General features: G+C 43.1%; 1 protein-coding gene across 2 annotated transcripts in view; it reads left to right on the forward strand.

Moving 5' to 3' along the window:
* ptprub (protein tyrosine phosphatase receptor type Ub) overlaps positions 1–13,635 on the forward strand; it is a 487,258-nt gene that overhangs the window by 186,768 nt on the left and 286,855 nt on the right. The gene's annotated exons all lie outside the window — the stretch shown is intronic.

Here is a 13,635-nt window from a genome sequence, read left to right on the forward strand (position 1 = left end):
TAAACCGTTCGACTAAGCCATCCGTTTGTGGGTGATAAACGCTGGTGCGGATCGGCTTAATTCCCAGTAACCCATACAGTTCGCGCTGTGTGCGTGACATAAACGAAGTGCCTTGATCAGTCAGAATCTCTTTGGGGATTCCGACTCAGGAGATGACGTGGAAGAGCGCTTCCGCAATACTACGTGCTGAGATATTGTGAAGAGGCACTGCTTCCGGGTGTCGCGTTGCATAGTCCACCAGAACTAAAATAAAGCGATATCCTTGTGTTGACCGATCTAATGGCCCAACGAGATCCATCCCAATTATTTCGAATGGGGTTTCGATTAATGGCAGAGGGCGCAAAGGCGCTTTTGGAATGGCTGCTGGATTTACTAACTGGCATTCGTGGCATGCCGTACACCACCTACGGACATCGCCGCGAATCCCTGGCCAATAGAATTGGGCCATTATCTGGGCTAGTGTCTTATCCTGCCCTAAGTGTCCAGCCATGGGATTAAAGTGAGCCGCCTGGAATACCAATTCCCGGCGGCTCTTTGGAATCAAAAGTTGTGTTATCGGCTCCTTAGTCTGAGTATCCTGCGTCACTCGGTATAATCTACCTCTCATAATGGAGAAATAGGGGAAGGATGATGTGGCATTTGGCTGGGGCGTTTGACCATCAATTACTCTCACTTGGTCAAACGCATGCCGCAGAGTCTCGTCTCGCGACTGCTCTAATGGGAAATCCGCAAGGGAATCCCTGAGAGAGGGAGGAGGAGCCTGCTGCTCCTCACTCTGACGCGGTGATGACGTAGACGGCTCTGTGACAGCTGCTCCTGCCAATGCCACACCGGGACCTCCCCCCGCTAAACTACGTCAGGACCCACTCTTCACTAAATGAGTCATTCATTCCCAAAATCCCGGCCAATCAGCCCCCAAAATTATTGAGTGAGTAAGGCGAGGATTAACCGCCGCCTTTACACTAAATTTCTCCCCTCGAAATAGAATGTGGACCGACACTAAAGGGTAGTTGTGAACATCCCCATGCACACACAACACCTTCACCAATTGTGCTCTCCCCAATGCCTTGTCTTGCACCAGGCTTTGGTGAATTGAGGTCTGATTACAGGCGGAGTCCACCAAAGCTTGATATGTATCCCCTTGGATACTCACCGGTATGCGATATGCTCTGGCCCGATCGAGGGTGGTCCCAGGCGCATCGGGGATCCGGACCACCGCGCCCACCTCCATTACCGAGCACTGATGCTGGAGGTGCCCCGGCTCCCCGCAGCGCCAGCAAACCAGCCCGAGCTCTCTCTCTGCACCGGCGCTCTGGGGCTCACTCACTTGGGGGGGGGGAGAGACAGACACGGAAGTGGGAAACGGGAGGGCACCGCGGGTGCGGCAGGCCGGCTGGGGTAGAGCCGGCCCCCGCCTCCGCGGTGGGGAAACGGGGTGAGGACGAGACACAGAAGGGGAGGGGGAAAGAGAGAGAGAGGATTGGGGTGAAGAGATATGCTGTCCTGCCGTCAGAACAGCCGCCAAATGGTCCTCCACCAGCTCGATGGCCTGATCCAGCGACGCCGGGCAATGGCACTGGACCCACTCCGCGGTCCCCTCGGGCGGTCGGGTGATGAACTGTTCCAGTACCACCAGATCTACGATTCCCTCGGCGTCGCAGTTGTCAGCCCTCAGCCACCGCTAGCAGGCGTCCCGGAGTTGCTGGCCAAACGTGAACGGCCGGCCGACCTCCTCTAAGCGCAGAGCCGGAAGCGCTGGCGGTGTTGTTCTGGGGTGAACCCCACTTGCTGGAGGACGGCCCGGCGCAGGTCTGCGTAGACCAGCCGGCTGTCGGCAGGGAGCTGTAGCGTGGCTAGCTGCGCCTCGCCCGTTAGCAGGGGGAGGAGGCACGCCGCACGTTGTTCCACCGGCCAGCCCCAGGCCTCTGCTGCTTGCTCAAAGAGCGCGAGGAAGGCCTCGGGGTCGTCGTGCGGGCCCATCTTCATTAGGGTGAGGTGGAAAGGGCCCACGGCGGTGGAGGTGGTGGGCCCCGCTGACGCGAGGAGGTGCCGGAATGCCTGACGTTCTTCCTGTTGCGCCAGCACCAGGGACCAGCACAAGCGTCCCGGGTTTCGGCACCACTGTAGCAATGAGAGCAGGTGGGTGGAGCACAGAAGTATGGGAGGCCAGAACTGAGTTCCAAAAACTCTTTTATTTTGCACTTTTCAGTCGCAATATACTCTCCCAGCCGCACGCACACACACACACACACACACACACACACACACACACACACACACACAAGTCATCTGGTTGGGGAGAGAGCTCTCTTCCTCTGCTCTCTCTCTCCTTTTATAGGGCATGGTCACTGGGGAAGACACACAAACACAAGTTAACTAACATCAGGTGTAGTGATTCTGCCACTTACCTTCCCTGACTCCGTCCTCCGTTCATAGACCAATGCTTGACCACACCCCCGCTGCCACAACAGTGAATTTGTAAGCAAGCACTTTGTGTTTTGTTTGGACAGATTTAAAGAGTATAAGACCTCCATGCCAACACTCTGGAGATATAAGAAATATAACACCACAACAGCATTTCAAGATGAATTCCTAGACATTATGAAGAGCATCTGTGACTGTGAATATCCTTGTAAGAGAACCTTATATTGGATATACAGATGAAGCAAAAACCAACATAATTTGTCTTAGTATGGTGTTTTTTGGGCCACCATGAGCTGCCACCACATTTGTTCAACAGGCTTCTTACTCACCATGATCTTCGCAGAAAGCTTTGGCAGGATTATAAAGTAAAAAAAAAAGAAGAAGCATTTCCATACTTACGGTTTCGTAAAGGACAATGTGTCAAAGTATGTTAAAAGAAGAACCCAGAAAACCTTATTTTGGGCAAAACCTGATTTTTTTTGCTGTTTTTCAAAGTTCAGCCACAGCAACATTCAATGAGTTTTCCCAGGCTGCTTCAAATTAATACAGTACATTAGGCTGTGTGCTTTACCCTTCATAGTGAGAACTCTGAAGTCCCCCTGAGTTAGGGATCAGACTTAGCAGCTATTTGGATCATACTTGAATGCTGTTTTCTTAAAACAAAACTGCTTTATTGTTTCATAGTCAAACAAGAACAAGTTTTGCAAATTAATAATGAACAGATGGACCAAGTAACAAACTCTTCCCCACACTGCCAATGATTTAACGTAGGAGCTGCTGTTCACTGTCTGATTTTGTTTTTAAAAAAGTGAATGCATGAACCTCCCAGGGCTGTTACCTAAGGTAGTGATAAAAAGTATGAAACCAACATCCAAGAGTTTATATGTCACAGCTCAGATATATTAAAATTGACAGTTTAATATCTCATCTCATTATCTCTAGCCGCTTTATCCTTCTACAGGGTCGCAGGCAAGCTGGAGCCTATCCCAGCTGACTACGGGCGAAAGGCGGGGTACACCCTGGACAAGTCGCCAGGTCATCACAGGGCTGACACATAGACACAGACAACCATTCACACTCACATTCACACCTACGGTCAATTTAGAGTCACCAGTTAACCTAACCTGCATGTCTTTGGACTGTGGGGGAAACCGGAGCACCCGGAGGAAACCCACGCGGACACGGGGAGAACATGCAAACTCCGCACAGAAAGGCCCTCGCCGGCCCCGGGGCTCGAACCCAGGACCTTCTTGCTGTGAGGCGACAGCGCTAACCACTACACCACCGTGCCGCCCAGTTTAATATTATGAAATGTTTTTTATTTGTTCTTGACCTACATTTAGAAGTAAGCCTGTCTGATACTGCAGCCATTTTTTAATCATCAATAAAGGGGAGTAAAAAACTCAAAATGTCCACTGGTTATTCATTTTGAAAAGTCTTTGAAGTAGATGTATAATCTCATCTCATTATCTCTAGCCGCTTTATCCTTCTACAGGGTCGGCGACTTGTCCAGGGTGTACCCCGCCTTTCGCCCATAGTCAGCTGGGATAGGCTCCAGATGTATAATATTTCTCTTAATAATGGAAAGGTCTCAAGAGCAGTCTCACTTTAGGGAAGATTCTACATACATAAAGAGCTGAACATACCTTTTGCTTTGTTCAAAGCAGATTTATACACTATAGAAATCCACTTATTTCAAGGCTTCCTGATTTAGCAAGTCTAATGTGACAGAAATGTAAAGGAAGATACATTGTTCCTCAGGGATTGTCAGAAATGTACTTAAATTTAAACTGACTTGCCATTTAATATTAGTCTTCTCTAGAAATTCTGGCCTTGATATGCCTCCCATTGAGCCAAACTATTATGTACATTTCAGTTCTGGAAAGTTTTTTCCTCAGGATGGAAGGGTTTTGCAAAACTTAAACCTTAACTACAGAACAACAGTTTCATGAAATGTCTAAGGTCTTCATTTTATTGTAAAACAGGCCAGAGCTGCTTGAGCTATCATTCACTGAGTTGCCTGATCATGTATAGGTAGTGAGTGTCCCTCCACAATCTTTTGCTTTCACAATATTCAGTGTTCACGTCAGTGTTACCTGTATATAATGCATTTTTAATTCACCGGCTAAAGAAATGTCCTGAGCTTTGGTAATTTTGAAAGGACAAAAATAAGTGAAGGATCAATTTCAGTTTATTGTTTTCTGGTATCTTTGCATGTAATATTAGCATGGCAAGCACAAAACCTTCTGATATGCATTTGACTTCATATGGCTTGTTTCAGATTGGGCTGGTTCATGATTGATTGTTGAACTAGAAACTAATGTTAATAAATTGACATTATTTATGTGATTTGGTGTGACACAGTGGTATAGCTCCAGGGTACACAGTTCAATCCTGAGCTTAGGTTATTATCTCTGAGGAGGTTTTCGTGTTCTTCCTGGGATCTCTGACCTTCCAAAATATGACAGTGGGTGGACTGGCAACTCTAAATTGCCCCAGGTGTGAATGAGTGTGAGGATGCGTGTGTGCATGGTGACCTGTGATATACTGGTGTCCCATCCAGACAGAATTCTCTCTTTGTCTCCTGTGTTCATGAGATGAGCCCTGACCAGGATAAAGCGGTTATTGAAGAAGAATGAAAGAATTTATACAATTGTATAATGATGCTCAACAGTACCACTCAATGGCTTTAAGACACTTTTAGTTAGTCAGAGATTTATTTTAGCCATCTAGATGATTTAAAAGGGGAATTGATGTTTTTAAAAAGGTACATTTCAAGTCAGGAAAAAATGTATTGCACAAGCAAATACATGATAACATCTGAGAATAACAAATGTTTCTGGGATGTGGATGTGTTTGAGGAAATGGTGAAAGATCTCACCAAAACATGGGTCTATGCACAGTTCTAGTACTGGGCATTTTTAAAAAAAATTATCCCAAAAATGTAAAAATGTGTGTGCATGTACAGATTAAAAAACACAAATGTTAACAGACTTTATAGATTAATGGTGTTAACAGCAGAGCAGCATTCATGTTTTTAGCTCTTCCAAACATGTCTGGTGGTTGGCTGGAATCTTCAGATAAGCAGTATCTCAGTCTGTACGGGTAATTTGAAAAGACGTTGCAGAGACTCTTATCAGCATAATATGTATTTCCTAACAGCAAAACAGAGACAATGTTTTCTCCTAGTTTAATCACAAGCAGTCACTTGTGTAGCATGTCTCTACTCTATTAGAAAATAGCACCATCAGTATCTCAGGGTGAAGGTCAACATACACTTTCTTTGGTGTGTTTAGAAATTGTCACCTCACTTTTTATTAGTGGCCAGTGAGGCTTGACAGACATCATCTGGGAACCCTGGCAACAGATGGTGCATGGCATAGCTGGTACTTAAACCTGAAAACTGCTATGTCGTTCTGTTTTTGTAGAAGCATCCTCAGGAGCAGATAGAGCCTCTTTCTCATAATATAGCTTAAAAATAAAATGGAAAGTGAGCCACATGTGCAAAAGATACCAATATGTTTTCACAGTGGTGGCTCAGAGGCCAAGGCTCTGTTCTGCTGATCAGAAGGTCATAAGTTAAAGCCTAACATTACCAAGCTACCACTTTTGGGCCCTTGAGCAAGGTCCTTGACCCTCTCTGCTGTAGTAATGCCAGACTAGAGCTTACCCTGTGCTCTAAACTGGAATGTGTGAAGAAAAGACTTTTGCTGTATTATACACAGATTTGACAAAAAAAAGCTGTCTTCTTAAATGAGCAGTAAGTCTTTCAGACCATTGTCAGTATTCTTCTGAAGTACCAAAAACTAACATATTTCCTACTGTTTATTGGAATCTATATTAGAAACATTTCTAATTAGAAGTTATCAATGACATACCGTACAAACAGCAGCATAACACTGACATAAGATGAACTCTTCTTCTTTTTATTGTTTTTAGATGTTCACCACATTTCTCATGAAAAGTCAATTTTTTGGTTCCTCAATGTAAAATGCAACACCACATGGTTCAGACTGCATATGTTTGACTCAAATTTGTCATTGACAGGACACATAAACAGCAAAATAAGTCAGTGTGAGTGCAGTATAAGTGCTCTAAGGCTTGATTTTAGCACATAGGATACAGGATTTTTGGTGACCCAATTATTTTACTTTAATTAATATCAGGTACCCAAGGCTGCCAAACAAGTGGACTATAATCTATAACTCAAGTTCCATTGCATTTTGCATAACCTTACACTTTCCAGATAGAATAGGTATGAGATTGGTGTGCAGTGGAAATGAAACCTGCATAATCATCTGTCCAAGTTATTTCCTGCTCCAATATTAGCCAGCTCCCTATCTAGTGCAAAGCCAGACTTGCACTATCCCCCTCCACATCCTTGCTCCTGTGTTGTTGGCTGTAGACATGGCAGGAATAAAGGGAGGACTGGGAGGCAGGAGCTGTCCTCATGTTCCTTAAAACTGCTACAACCAGAGCTCTGAGAGCGAAGGAGACTCAGCCCATTAACATATGTTTTCCTGCAGGGCTTGTTATCTGTTCCCTCCAAAGGAGCAGATGAAGGACTGTACAGAAGGAGAACGACAAGTTTAAAATTTGTGCTTCCCCTGAGAGGAGTTGACAGGCTAGGCTGAGTGATGTCTTAGTGCTTGCTTGGAAGCATGAGGGAGGTATGACTGTGTCACAGCAATGTATTGTTGTGGTAAGATGATGTCAAGCAGATTTATTATCCATTCATATTGATGAGGTGTTTGCCCAGAGGTTTTGCTGACACTGTTAATTGGAAAACGTGCTGTGATTCCTCCTGGAGGATTTTCTGACCTGGACATTTTTCTCAAGTCATAATACATATTCCATACTTATGACTAATATTGAAAAAAAAAAAAACAGAAATATACTTTATATAAATTGTGGTGCACTGCATGCTCTGTTGAACCCTTAAAGAAAGGAGACACATTTATGAAACAGTGAAAATGTTGATACAGAAAATCTGCATCATACAGTATAACACTAAATTTTATAATGCCTGTTAGCTGTTACTGTCTTTGTTCTACAAGTAATGACATAATGGAAGATCTGGTAGGGAAGATCTGGTGCAGAATGAAAGGTCTGTTGTGGAATGAATGCCAGTAGAAGCTTCTTCTCAGTCAGAGTTGAGAGCTTTCTGTCCTGAGCCTCTGGTAAATAATTCTGATAAGGCACAAAGGTTTCAGGCAAGAGCGAACACTGAGGCTAATGTCTACAGGGCTGGCCCAAGCCTTTATGGGGGCCTAAGCAGAATTTAATTTGGAGGCCCCACACCGCCTCAGTGCTATTGACTGATGTCACCTAACATAGGAAAGACACCAAAATGGTAATGCAAATAATGTTAGTAATTATTACAGAAATATATGCCCAGCAACAAGCATAGGAGGTTTATGGATGTGGTGAAAGAGGACATGCAGGTGCTTGGCATGAAAGAGGAAGATGTTGAAGAAAGGATGAGAGGGAAATGGATGATCTGCTGTGGTGACCCCTAATGGGAGCAGCTGAAAGAAGTAGAAGAAGAAGATACCAAGCAACAAGTTATTTTTAACCAGCTAGCTATAGAAATTTTGATTTTAACAGGGAGAATCTAGCTACTGTTATATTTTGTTAGCTAAATGTTAGATTAAAATATAGCTAGCTAATGTTAGCTGAATATACCTTGACTGAACTGAATGCTTGTTTGAAGTGTCTATCTAGCCAGTGAGTGTTTATGATAAAATATTGTATTTAGTCATGCAAACATACCTTTATCTTGCTGTTTTTTTCTCACCTTCTGTATACTTCTTCATTCTTTTCTCTACTCCAGAAGGATATGTCTTTTATTGCATCATTACTTTTTTGCTGCTTTTTCCATTGACCTTGAGGAGAGGACTGTAACCCAACACTAGTCTGACTGTGCTTGCATCAAAATGTAGTTAATGTCCGTTATAATGCACATACTCATGAACATGACACTAGCTCTGACAGAGGCAGTGAGAATTGATTAAACCCTTCCTTTCCTTCGACATACTCTTCTCTTCCTATCATTCTGGTACAAATTAATATTGGTTTCATTTGTCTAAAGTATCATGTTTTAGAACAGGGCAGGCTTTTTAGATGTTTTCCAGCAAAGTCTGATCTGGCCTTTCTGTTCTTGAGTGTTACCAGTGGTTTGCATCTTGAGATAAACTCTCTGTATTTACATTCATGAAGGGGTTTCTTGATGCTAGACTTTGACAGGTGATACGCCTACCTCATCAAGAGTATTCTTGACTTTGCTAGATGTGAAGTTTTTCTTGTGAGTTTTTCTTCACCAAGGAAAGAATTCTGTGATCATCCACTGTAGTTGTCTTCTGTGATCTTCCAAACCTTTTGGTGTTTCTGAGTTCACCAGTGCATTCTTTATTTTTAAGAATGTACTAAATTGTTGACTTGGCCACTCCTAAATTTCTGCTATCTCTCTGATACCTCTATTTTGTTTTTTCAGCCTAATGCAGCCTAATGCCTTCACTTGCATTGACACCTCTTTGGACTGCATATTGAGAGTTCCCATGAAGAGCAAATTCAACTCCAAGCCTTTTATCTCTTTAATCGGTCATGAACTAATGAGGAAACAGGCCACAACTGGCCATGAAACTGCTTATCAGTCAGTTGTCCAATTTCTTTTGAGCCTGTGAAAATGGATGGACTATGAACAAAATGGCTGTAATTCCTAAACGGTTAATGCAATATTGTTGTGAAGCCCCTTGAATTAAAGCTGAAAGTGTATACTTCAATCACATCTTGATTATTTTATTTCAAATACATTGTGGTGATGTACAGAAGCAAAATGACCAAAAACTGTCATTGTTCAAATACTTATGGACCCAACTGTACCTATTCTCTACCATGTAATTTTCAGCTGTGTGTTTGGGGATGTGGGTGGAATATTAAGACCAGGCATGAAGCACTGTTCCCGCATGGCACCATGCTGAACTCAAGGACCTGTTCGATGCAGCAGTATTTCAGCCAGGGCAAAGAATTAATTCACTTAGAACTGAAATGGTGATCACAAGCAGGTTAGACACAAGCACAGACTCTGATAATGTTCAAAAATTAAATAAAAAAATAAGGTAGTGCTTCTCTTGCAGATTTTGAGCTATTATTTTTATATTTTCGTACTGATAAAGTGAAGTTAAATCAGGAAGTAAAACTAATGAGAAGTGACTGTCCTCTCTATTTGTTATGGAGCCTAAAGACTCCCATATAATGTACAAAAGAGAGTCTGATGTAAATCTGGTGACTCGGCTAGCCATCCTAGTCAGGCTTACCCTGTAATGGTGATATGGAGCTGAGTTGTGGGCTCACAAGCTGCAAGATGAAGATTAGGAGTCAGGTGCAATCATAGTAAGGTGGAAGGCACTTTGATTATTAAAACACCAAATTGGTATTTTTTTTTATCTCGCTACATTTAATAATAACCAAATGTACAGTATAGTAATGACATACCCTTATTGCATACACTAAAATCAACAGTCATTATTTCACTAAGAATTTTTACCCTCTCATCATTTCATGTGATGTGGTTAGTGCACTGTGATGTGGAACTCCTGTCTAAGTGTGTGTGTCTGGTCTTGAGGCTGAGCTCAAGGTTGCGGGTGAGGAGTCTGTCAGAATGATGAGTGAGTCTAATTGAGAGGAAGCAGCATCTTCTGGGCTGGGGATTGACAGTTCATCACAGCCATGTTAAGGTCTTGAGTGGGGGAAACCACTATCTCCTGTTCCACCATGAGCCCTGAGACCTTCTCTACCTCTGCCCCTCTCACTTCTCTGTATCCTCTCAATATCTGAGGAAGATGTGTATCATCTATATGATAGCTTTACCTGGCATCCACCCATCTGTCAGCCATTGGCTTGTTCCTTTTACCTCTGTACAAGAAATAAGAGCTTCTTATGCCGCTTTTCCACTACCAACGCGGCTGAGTTGGGCTGAGCCGTGCCGTGCTGAGTTGGGCTGAGTCGAGCTGAGCGGGGCTGTTGGAGTTGCATTTCGACTACAACCGCGCTGAACCGTGCTGGCTGGAAGTGGGTGGACACATTGGGTGGAGTTAGCGAAAGTGGGTGGACGTCACGTGATGTCGTTAGGCGGCGCAAACAAGTGACATCAGTGACCTTTTAAGCGGTAGTCTCATGACCCGGAGAGTAAACAATAAACATGGAGGACACGGAGTCGTTAGTGTTGCTGGTCTTGGTGCTGTGGCTTGTTGTCACCGACAACGCCAACAGATACTGGCAAGAGCGTATAGATGAGGCGAGGCGCATAAGGCTTCATAATTCTCGTAATTCGTAATTATTCTTCTTCCAGGTTTACGGTGTTTACAGATCCCAGCGTGCTCGCGGGGCGTGTGTGGGCATGTGAGGACACTCCTCCTCACCAATCAGTGCACAGGAGAGTGTCTCCTCACGCCCCTAGCCCCACTCGGCTCGGTTTGGCTCGCTTTAGCCCTACTCCAAAACCGTGCAAGTTTTGGGGGCTGAGCAGGGCTGAAGCGAGCTGAGTCGTGCTGTTCTGAGATAGTCGAAACGCGAGCCGTGTCGGGCTGAAGTGAGCTGAAGCGAGCTGAAGTGAGCTGAAAAAGGGTAGTGGAAAAGGGCCATTAGAGTCTACATGGGCCAGTGCTGCTTAATTCCCAAAATGGGTGTAGTGGATCAACCAGGAAGACTTGAAACAGTACTTCTCTGGAGTTTGGTACCAGAATTAACAGTGTGGTGAATACAGTGTCTTGCAAAAGTATTCATCCCCATTCATGTTTGTCCTGTTTTGTTGCATTACAAAATGGAATTAAAATGGATTTTTGGAGGGTTAGCACCATTTGATTTACATAACGTGCGTACAGCTTTAAAGGTGCAAATTGTTGTTTTATTGTGACACAACTAATAATTAAAATGAAAAAAAAACAACCCAGAAATCTGGAGTGTGCATAGGTATTCACCCCTTTCATATGAAACCCCTAAATAAGAGCTGGTCCAACCAATTCACTTCATAAGTCACATAATTAGTTGATTAAGATCCACCTGTGTGCAATCAAAGTGTCACATGATCTGTCACATGATGTCTGTATAAATCAGCCTGTTCTGGAAGGACCCTGACTCTGCAACACTACTAAGCAAGCAACATGAAAACCAAGGAGCACTCCAAACAGGTCACAGACAAATTTGTGAAGAGGTATAGATCAGGGTTTGTTTATAAAAAAAAATCCCAAACTTTGAATATCCCACGGAGTGCCATTAAATCCAATATAGCAAAATGGAATGAATACGGCACCACTACAAACCTGACAAGAGAAGGCCGCCAACCAAAACTCACAGACCAGGCAAGGAGGGCATTAATCAGGGATGCAACAAAAAGACACCAAAGAGAACACTGAAGGAGCTGCAAAGATCCACAGCGGAGATGGGAGTATCTGTCCATCGGACCACTTTAAGTCATACACTCCATAAAGCGGGGGTTTATGGAAGAGGGGCCAGAAAAAAGTAATTGCTTAAGAAAAAACATTTGGAGTTTGCCCAACAGCATGTGGCAGACTCCCCAAACACATGGAAGAAGACTCTCTGGTCAAATGAGACTGAAATTGATCTCTTTGGCCATCATGGGAAATGCCATGTGTGGTGCAAACCCATCACCCTGAGAACACCATTCCTAGAGTGAAGCATGGTGGTAGTACTGTAGCATCATGCTGTGGGGACATTTTTCATCTGCAGGGACAGGAAAGCTGGTCAGGACTGAAGGAAAGATGGATGGCACTAAATACAGGGCAATTCTGGAGGAAAACCTGTTTGAGTCAGCCAGAGGTTTGAGACTGGGACGAAGGGTCACATTCCAGCAGGACAATGACCCTAAGCATACTGCAAAAGCTACACTGGAGTGGTTTAAAGGGAAACATTTAAATGTCTTGGAATGACCTAGTCAAAGCCCAGACTTCAATCCAGTTGAGAATCTGTGGCGTAACTTGAAGATTGCTGTACACCAACACAATCCATCTAACTTGAAGGAGTTGGAGTACTTTTGCCTTGAGGAATGGGCAAAAATCCCAGTGGCTAGATGTGCTAAGCTAATAGAGACCTACCCCAAGAGACTTGCAGCTGTAATTGCAGCAAAAGGTGGCTCTACAAAGTATTGACTTTGGGGGGTGAATTCCTATACACACTCCAGATTTCTGTTTTTTTTTCATCTTAATTATTGTTTTTGTCACAATAAACCAACAATTTACCCCTTTAAAGTGGTATGCATGTTGTGTAAATCAAATGGTGCTAACCCCCCAAAAATCCATTTTAATTCCATCTTGTAATACGACAAAACAGGACAAAACACAAAGGGGGATGAATACTTTTGCCAGACAATGTTCGGAAGAGTTTTTAAACCCTGTGGCATTATGTACCCATAATTTTATTGAACAAAATGAGTTATACAAGTTCATGTAAAAATTGTGTGAACCTGCAGTATAATGAATAACTGGAATTTGACAAGCCTTGCTATGTGAGACAGTCAAAACATTATGGTTACGTGATCCTCATATCATAACCTCATATCATAAATTCAAGTACAATTTTGTCCAGTGAATAAAAGGTATTTATTAAAAAAGAACAGCTAAAATTACCCAAATGTATCGTACCACAACTGCAAGACTGTTTTGTGCTCAGATAAAATGCCATGATTTTGGTTCCTTTGCCATTTTGTTTATATACATTTTTGGTATTTTGTTGGTTTTCTACAGAGCCCCCCTCCTGACACAGAAAGATAAAAATATATACAGTATGTGTACTAATTCATGGCCATGATTTGCTGATTTGTGCCCTCATTTTAAGAATTTATGGCCATGTTTTCATAATTCGTGACCACGTTTTACTCGTTCCCTTGTTTTATTTAAATCATGGTCACACAGGCTCTGTAGGTCATTCCAACCTTATAATAAAACTCAATTTAATGGTGTCTTTCCATACCAGATGCAGGTGTTGTAGAAATAAGAGCGATGCATAAAGAGCAGGCTATGTTATTCAGAACAAATTATTAAAACATGGCCACAAATTCACTAAAACGAGGAAATGAATTAGTAAAACATGGCCACAAATTATTAAAATGAGGGCACAAAATAGTATAAATATATTTAAATATTTTTCTTTTCATGTCATGAGCAGGGCTTCATACTTCTCCTTGTACTTTTTTGT

Source organism: Neoarius graeffei, chromosome 5 (genome assembly GCF_027579695.1).
Source record: "Neoarius graeffei isolate fNeoGra1 chromosome 5, fNeoGra1.pri, whole genome shotgun sequence".
Classification (NCBI taxonomy): domain Eukaryota; kingdom Metazoa; phylum Chordata; class Actinopteri; order Siluriformes; family Ariidae; genus Neoarius; species Neoarius graeffei.